The 9,180-nt window shown below is 39.8% G+C and overlaps 1 long non-coding RNA gene across 1 annotated transcript; it reads left to right on the forward strand.

Moving 5' to 3' along the window:
* The first annotated feature begins 3,535 nt into the window (after nt 1-3,535).
* LOC310907973 lies at nt 3,536-8,868 on the forward strand. Its single transcript, XR_014589752.1, has 2 exons — nt 3,536-3,708; nt 7,913-8,868. It is a non-coding gene; the product is annotated as an uncharacterized lncRNA (long non-coding RNA).
* The last annotated feature ends 312 nt before the right edge of the window (nt 8,869-9,180 follow it).

Here is a 9,180-nt window from a genome sequence, read left to right on the forward strand (position 1 = left end):
AAACTGACTTTATAAGAGGTAAAACTAAAATATTGGCATTTGACCCCAGCTGTAGGAAAGAAATGTTATGCTTTAGTTAGGTGTCACCTAACAACAAATTAGCCTTAAATCTAAATCCATCTAATATGCCCTGGATTGTAGATGGAAAAGGACTTTGGGTTGGTTTCAAGATGCCTGTTAGATACAACCTACAAAGCTGAAAAAGGTTTCTAGGACAATGTACGTGAAATGAAATTGCACTTTTCATCTGCCAAGTCCTTCATTCTTGCTCTGTTTAAAATTGGTATTGTGGGGAGGTAACAAATTACTTTGTGATGTGTTTCAGCCAAACAAGCTCGTGGTTATGGCCAAGTAATGGAGAACTTTTTTTACTGATTTTTTTTTTTTTTTTTTTTTTTTTTTTTTTTTTTTTTTTTTTTTTTTGTGAAGGGGTTCTCTGAGTTTGATGAAATTACGCTATAAAATCTTTGGTTAAAAATAGAGATGCCACATCCTCTTACAGCAGAGATGTGCTTTGTGCTTAATGCTTTCCCTCATGAAAATAATCACCATGGAATGCTAGTATTTTTAATAGTAGATTCTTATACAGAGGGGAGAAAGGCATTCTGATTGTGATACTCTAAAGATCACTCAAGTATGATCAATAATCCATTAGCAGGAATCTCTGTTCCATTTAACACCACTAAGAAGTTTTTCCATCCCTTCCAAGTGTAAAGCAGGACAGAGGAGTAATCTGGAAGGTTGAACTGTGGAGGAAGTCAAAATAGGACCAAAAATCGTTTAATATGAAGGTACTTAGCAGAAACCACATCTAAATCAGCCTTATTTTTAATACAAAATGTCTTGTAAGGCTGCCTGTATCTGCTGAAGCACAGTGAGGGCATTTCTTCAGTAAATAGTGGAATGTCGTGGCCATGAATGCAACAGAACTGCTTTACAGAGATTTATTACACCTCACTCCTCAGATTATACTCCTGGATTGGACCCAGCCTGGAGGAGCAAGAAATTATGAAGGATGATACAAGTACTTCAGAGCTTTTAGCTGTGAGTGACTGGCAGGATGTCCAGCCTGGATGATTTAATGGATTACCTTGGTGACTTGGTGACCATGAGTTTTATCTAGTGTTGGTTTGGGATTATCACTTTACTATCATTTGGGACAGCAATTTAAGGTCAAATCCTATTTTTCCATGCATCAAGAATTCCACCACGTCCTTATGCACAGGAAGAAGTGTAGGAAAAGGAAATCTTCCTATGGATATAACTGTTTGGCACCATCTAAAATACATTTAATGGCTTTTGCTTTTTTTCTAGACTGAGAAATCAAGTTTGAAAGCAAATCAACAATAGAGGCATTCATGGTTTGTTTTTTAAAAGCCACCCATTGTCCTATCTTATTCAAAGCAGAATTTTTCTAATAACCAAATTCTCTGAGTCTGTTTCCCAAAGTTATATAATAAAAACAATTGTCAGATCCATTATGATAGTCTAGACTAGACATAAAAGGGGAACTCTGGGGCAAGCATGGAGATTTTCTCATTGAAACAGATAACAGGGAGACTAAAATCTATTCTTCCTCTCTTTTAAATAAGTAGTCCAATATCTAACCTTTCAGAATAGTTCAGTTGTTTTGGCAGGGGGGAAATGGCTGCAGTAGATTGTTCCAGAAGAAAATGTGCAATTGTCAGCCCTCCTCTGCTGGGTGGGTGATAAGGGTCTGTAAAAGCCCTGTGTTGTTTCCCAAGTAGTCCAGAAGCAAGGCTTTTCCTCTCCTATATGGATCCTTGTATATGTGAGATAGATTAATGGCTTGTCAGAGGAGCACAGACCAAGCCATGGAGTTTAGCTGGAATTAAATGGTTCTGTTTTCTGGAATCCTCAATGGAACAGATTTTCCAAGTGGGAAACAAAGGCATCTCCTCAGCTGTGCTGCCCGTAGTGGGGATCAGGGAACAATACTGCAAGAGGAGCCTGGATTTGTTTGCATCTTCCCCTCCTGATCCTACACCTCCCTCTGCCTCCTGACCCCAGGTGGAATGAGGGGCACATAAGGCCAAGGCTGCCAAACCAGGAGAAGTTTTTATTAAGAGCTCACTCTGCAGAACAGCAGTAATTTGTGAGCTGTAGCCCATTGCAGGTGTAAACTGGGTCTCAAGGGGGATGGGAATTTGTTTGTGTGTGTTGGAATGTGGGTCACAAACCTGATGGAAGGGGACAACACAACCCATCGAGTTTGGGAATGGGAGCTGTGAAATGTTACAGCAGGGGGATCATCCCTTGTGGTTTCTGGTAATTAGATAAAATTTGCTGATTAACGAGGCCATAATTTCACATAGGCTTTAAGCCAGCAATGAAATCTCACCTGACAAATGTGATTAGTTTTAACCTGGATATGGAGCACTGTGGCTGTCTCCAGTAGGGATGAGTATGGAGCTAGGATTAAGAGGGGAAGGGGGTGCAGGACATGTATATTTCTAGAATTTGGGAGTACAAAAAAAAAAAAAAAGAGGGGAAAATAAGACAATAAAATGTATCCTCTTGATTTTGAAGCTTTTTATCTCTTCAGTCTTTCTCTTTCTCAGATCTTCTGCTGTCTCTTCCTTTTCAGGTTAGGTGAGGACATTCCCAAGCCAAAGGCTGCCTGATCTCAGGTAATGATGTGGTGTTTGCTCTCCCTCCGTCACACTGAGCCAATTGTATGAAATACAAGGCAGTATGAACTTCTCTCAAAAGTATACAACTAAAAAGCCAAGTTACATTCAAATACACATAAAGTGTATTTCAGATACACAGTGAGGTTTTAAATTAAGAATCTAAAACTATGAAGTCAAAACCTTTGACTTCAAGGGATGTAATTTCTTTTTTTCTACAATGCATGGTCTAGCATGTTCTACTTTGGGCAGCACTGTTGAAAACTTCATTAATATATATAAGTAATTAGCAGCCTGGCCTGATGGCATAAAGATTAAACTAAAGGTACTTATTGCTGGTCTATGGGATAGGAACATAACCCATACAAATAGCATCCATGGACTGTTGTTTCTAGCATAATTACTACAACTGTAACACAGAAAGCCAATAGGAAATAGCTTTTGGATAGAGAATATAAAATGTAACTCAAGGGATGTGAGGGAGATGTGATGGGTTGAAAATGGTGATTTGAACACAGTAGAAACCATGAAGGGGACAGTTCTGTGCACGATTTAGTAGTCTTCCCCAATTTTTTATTTCTGGTGACCTTGATCTTTTTCTGTCAGTTCCACCATTCTTGGATGGAGTGGAAGTTGGCACTTTTGAATATTTCTTCCTCTAATGGGTGGAAGGAAAAGTGAGAGCAAGGGGAAAAAGCTTAATTGTTGCATTGCTGCCTAAGGTGAGGGTTGCAGAAAATTACTTTTGCAGTAGCTGGGCAGGGTTGGTGGCACTGACAAGTTCTGGGTGCAGCCCAGTGATCAGCAGAAATGTGATGACTGTGTCAGAAATGACACAAACGTGTGGTGATGAGGCAGGCTGGAGGTCAGGAATCCAGGGAGTCCACTTGAGTCAGGCACAGCAGGGGCAGGGCTGAGCACAGAGCTCAGGGAAGAACCAAGGAATTCAGGCTGAGCTGAAATGTGTCAGTGGCCAGAGCACGGGATGGGGGCCTCAGAAGACCCTCTTCAGGGCAATGATACACTCAGGATCCAAACAGACTCTGAACTTCTCCAGGTAGCTTTTATTAGCAGCATTGCTTTTTCTATAGGGGGGAAAAAAAACCTACTTTGCACTTGGATTAAACTTTAGCCACTTTAATTTTCACCCCAGCAGAGCTCCCTGTTACAGACAGATGAAGCAGTGCCAAGTGCTCTCACTAAGAACACCTGAACAGCATATTCTTTGTAGAAAGTTTACCCTTCCTATTAATTGAGGTTAATTGTACCTTTGCAATTGCTACCCACAAGAGGAAAAGATGAGCGTTTCTGCCTCTGAGCTGTAATTTGTACTTATAAATTTTTGATTGTGATTGAAGGTACCACAAGTTTTAGGCCCTGCTAGATGAAGGCACAGTGCACACTCAGAGACAAAGACTGATGACATTCCCCCAGAAAATTTACCAAGTCAGAAAATAATGTAGGAAAAAAGTCTCACAAGATCCCCACAGAGAGAAAGCTGAGAAGTCTCTGGGCTCTGGCTTGCTCATGCTTGCAGAAGAAATATTTTTGACCTGAAACTGTGGAGTCAAACATGTTTGCTACAAGACCACTGCAATAACAGGTGAGATGGTGGCTTTGGAAGGCATCCAAAATCAGTGTGTTTCAGGGCAAAGCTGGCAAGGCTCCAAACAAATAGGTTTTATTCTGCTTTTGGGGTGGTTGCTTTTCCTCTGCAGATTGTAGCCAGCATTTATCAATTGAGTTATTTTGCATTTATTTTCATTGTTCTGAGACAATAAATTCTCAGTGGCAAGACCTGCTAAAATACTGTAAGTATGGCATTTATTTCCCTTCCTTGACTGGAGAAAAGCTCTTTAGTTTGTAATCACTCTTTGAATAGTAGTCTGTGACCCAGGGAAGTTAATTTCAGCAGCAATAAAGGCTGTGTCTTTTGTGCTTTCAGAAAATAAAATTTTAAGGACTTCAGAAAATTTTTGGAACTTGACCAATCTGCAAATTAAATATGCCTATTTCTGTCTCCCAGTGTTGGGGGAAAGAACCTCTAAAGTCTTCTCAGAGACCTAGCATGGCTTTTATTTTTTAACTAGCTTCCCTTTGCGATGTAGTTCATATTTCTTTTGTTAATAAAGACAATTGTACGGAAGTTTTGGGAGGATGGTAGTTACATGGCTTGTACTGGAAGAAAACTTCCCTCTAAATGTACGACATTTGTGTCTTGGAGGGGGCTGTTCAGCCAGGTTTGCAATTAAACAGCCAACAACAAGAATATTTTACTGCTGAGCTGAGATAAATCATCAGCTCCATCATCTTGTGTCTAAAACACTTGTGAATCTAGTAATTATTTTTGTCAGCCAGTCCTTTGTGCTTTCCATCTCAGCAACACTCATTATCAAATAGAAATTTCACTTTTTAATCATCCTCCTGTCTCCTGCTGAGGCTGTTGTTTTGGCCTGTTTCAGATCCAGCATGTTCTTTCTTCTTTTGACAATAGGATTTGAGTTTTGTTCAAACCTTTTCCCAATTGCCTCCTTGTGGGGTTAGGGGAAAAAACCCAATTCTGGTTTATGGAGATTCACCTATTGCAAATCTGCCCTTATATTATTACTGATCCAAAATTCCAACTTGATTTTGGAAGTAAGCGGTTAGGAGTGTTATGGATGTTGATGCTTTACAATTCACTTCTCTGTCAGCAGTGTTAGGATCCTGGTCCATGAAATTCCAAGTCTGTCCTGTAAATTTGGGTTTATAATCCCTAATGCAGGCCTAGCAAAGGTGTTCCTTATACTCTAAGTGCTTTCAGATTATCCATGCTCCAATCCATTTCTGTGTTTATAGGGACATCTTCATGAGATATGAAATACTCTTGTGCAACCATCAGAGAAATGTTCATTGCTGCCACTTCCCCTGACTCCTGAAGATGCCCAATTGGTCTGGCTCAGTTTGTGCTCTGCTTTCTGTCTCCCTCAGGAACCCCCCACTGACAGGATGCCTGGTTAGAAGCAAAACCTGAGCCCTGTGTAACCCTCGTGCTGCCTTGGAGAGGAGCAGTGACAGTTTGCTGAGTCTGGAAACACATTTCTCTTATCTCCAGGGCAAGCACAGTGACTGTTGCCCGGTTCCACCACGAGGGATTATCAGTGCTGTTCCATCTTGGTTACAGACATGACTAATCCCTCTTACTACTTTTTTTTTCCCCAGAACTGCCAATTAAGCTTTTTCTATGATCATTCTCTAATATGTTTAAATCAAATGGAGATGGGTTACTATAACCAGCCCAAGTAGCAAGTATACTCAGTGCAGCTCATTTCGGCAGAAATGTGTTATAGAGAAATTGTGAATCAGGTGGAGAGGCAGCATAGAGCTTCAGGAAGGAGGGAATTCACTTTATCTCTGATTCCCTCCTCAGCCCTTTGTGGGGTGACCAAGAACTGTGAAGGCTACTGTTGTTGCCTTCCTCAGCAAAGCAGCCCTTCAGAGCAGAAGCAATTCCATTCCATGGGTCTTCCATGGTGAGTTTGAAGGTGATGTGCAGTGAGAAGGGGCTTTAAAGCCCTTCTTGTACCAATCCCTTGCCCTGGGCAGGGACACTTTCCCCTAGATACCCTTGGGGATATCTGAACTGCTCAGGAATTAAGGCAAACAGCCCAGCTGTCCATAGCAGCCATAAAACTGGGGAATTTACCCTGCAAAATGATGTTGTCACAACATTGCTTTGGGAACATGACACTAAATTTCACTAAGCCATGTGGCTGTGCTAATATGGTTTCTTCACTGTGATGGGCATCTCTGTTATTTCTGGGTTTATCTGTAAAATTGTTGCCATCCAAACATTGTCTTGTCAAATGTCCCAGACTAAATTGTCCCAAATTTAATGAGTTGGGCCTTACACCTTAATCTGGGATAAGCAGGGTTTGATGTGGAACAGTTCTTTCACTCCTGGCTGCATATTCCCTGCTCTCCCCTTGCATCACATCTGAGCGTGTGGGACAACCTGGGCTGGATCGGCAGAGAACAAACCTGCCAAAACCAAATTTGCCTTTCAGATCAGCCTATTGAGCTTATCTGCACAATCACTGGGTCTCATGAGGGGTGGGAGAGGGAGAGGCAAGCACTGCCTGGTGTTTTGCCTGCCTGGAGTTGTCCTGGATTGGAGGGAAAAATTAAGATGTCCTTACTCTGAACCTTTTGGTCCAAGAGCTCCTGGCTTAATGCAGAACACCATTGTTGCTTGTATATTCCAGCCAATTAGACCTGGCTGCTTCTTTTTTTTTGTAAATATTTGATATGTGACTTTCTATTAAAATAATTAAACCATGAATCTTCACATTATTTACAAATTTTTTTCATGTCATTAGGCTGTAATTTGACCAGGAGATATGAGCATAATTTACCATATGATTGCATAGTTTTTATTGTGTGCTTCTGCAGTGAATAGCAGCTATTAAGCTAAGTGGTTTGCCCTGTAAAATGACATGATGTCATAATATTTCTCTGAAAATACAGAATTAAGTATCATTAAATCCTATAATTAGGTAGCTATAGATAATTGCAACTTTACAAGTGGAGTCAGGCAGCCTAATTCTTCTTGCTGTAGTATTCCAGGAATTTTGTCAAAACTGTACAAGAGCAAGTAGTGTGCTTTACAGAACATGTGCTGCTTCCCCAGCCTTGTATTTCAGTGTAATTCCCTTTTTCTTCTCTTTCCAGGAACTGGAGTTTTCCAGCATGTTTGTTACAGCAAAGCAATTGTTCCAGGAGTGTGTATTTTTTTTTTTAATTATTAATCCGATTTTATTGTTTATTTTTCTTCTTCTTTAGGAATCATGTGGAATTCATAGATGATAGTGTATGATTGATCATGCTAGGGTTTTTTGCTTTAGACAAATATTTAGTCATCTTCTTTTTCCTTGTTAAATTTTCTTGAAGTTTTTGACAGGTTTGATTATTTGTTTTTTCTTTAAAATCTTTATCTAGTTCTAAAATAAATAGTTGTGCTTTTTTTGTGAATTTAACGTGATTTGTATTACTTCTATACTTCTAATTTATTTGCTTATTTTCCAAGGCACAGGATATTTTAGCAACTGCTGTAGTTAATCGATGTCTGGTGTTTCTCCTCATTATCCGTGTTCACTTTTACCTGTGAAGGTGTACAATGTATCTACATGTATATAATATAATTACATAAATATAATTTTTTCTCAGTGCTATATATATATATATTTAGGACAAACTATTAATTTAAAGGTTATAACTCCTAGGTTGGAGGGATGTATCACGGCACTGTTTTGAAGCTGACGGGTGATTCTCTGCCTCTGAGACATTCCGATGACTCTGGTGACCGACGCAGTGAAATAAATGGTTTGTGCCATCTACTGGTGCCGGCGGGAGCTGCTCGGAACCGGAGTTTGTGACTACGGACTCAAATGTGCTGTGGGAAAAGAAGGAAACTCGCTGTAAATAACAAGAATGCTGTTGATTAATTTACATCTTTAAGTGCTAACTACTGTTAAACACGTTCTAATTAACTCACGCGTTAACCCTTTTCCCACCCCTGCCTTCCCGGCCGTGCCCTACAGCTTTATCCCTATTTTTATAGACTCTGAAAACATTTTGTTTTACAGGCAGGTCAGTCATGTTTTAACAGAGTGGAACAGTCCAAGTTGATGGTATAGAGTGTGCTGTGAATGTGAATATGAACATGGTTTGTCTGAACCTGTTACTCTTTCTATAATAACTCCTAATTCCAACATATATCATGATAACTTACAATTAAGTATAACTCCCCCAAATACATTCTCCCTTATGGATTGTCTCTGATGCTTGTTCCCGTCTTAAGCCTGGGGTTATAAAGCTGCTGGGATGGGACACTCCAGCCTAACTGCATGCAGGGTTAAATAAGGCCTTTTAGCTGAGACCTCTTTGTATCCTACAGCCTCATAATAGGCTATTGTAATTTCTGGGTTTTTTATAAGGCTCAGATGTCATACTCAATTCTTGGTTGTTTCAGGATCATCAATGTTATCACTGGTGTGTTTAATACATTTGGTGTACATTGTGATTGTAAATATTATTTGTTCTTTCTTTGCTGGTTTTTACTTATTTATCTCTCAAGGGCATAAAGAGAGGATCCACAAATTCTCCAGTGTCCCTCTAGTTATGGTTGTTCTATGCCAAGGGAGAAAATCCAATAAATTATTAGAAAAAAAAAAAAAAAGACCCAAACCCCTTACAGTTTAGAATATTGTGTGCTTTAGTATCATGTTCAAGGGTCCAGATACCTCACTTGCTTACACACTCAAGAACTCATTCCCAGGTGAAGTGTTGCCTGAAGGAGAGACACCTGGCCTAGAAATGAGGATTCTCTGGGTCTGCTTCAAGTAAAACACAGTTTACCAGAAGGGAGGCATTTTCCTCATTTGCAAAAGGCTTTTAGAATTTTGTTGTTGTTGTTTAAAATACTGTATAAGCAGCTAGTAATGTATTTTTGTGCTGGTTTCGATTCATGTAGTTAGTGATCTAATTGTAT

Source organism: Zosterops lateralis, assembly GCF_965231275.1.
Source record: "Zosterops lateralis genome assembly, chromosome: 3".
Lineage (NCBI taxonomy): Eukaryota > Metazoa > Chordata > Aves > Passeriformes > Zosteropidae > Zosterops > Zosterops lateralis.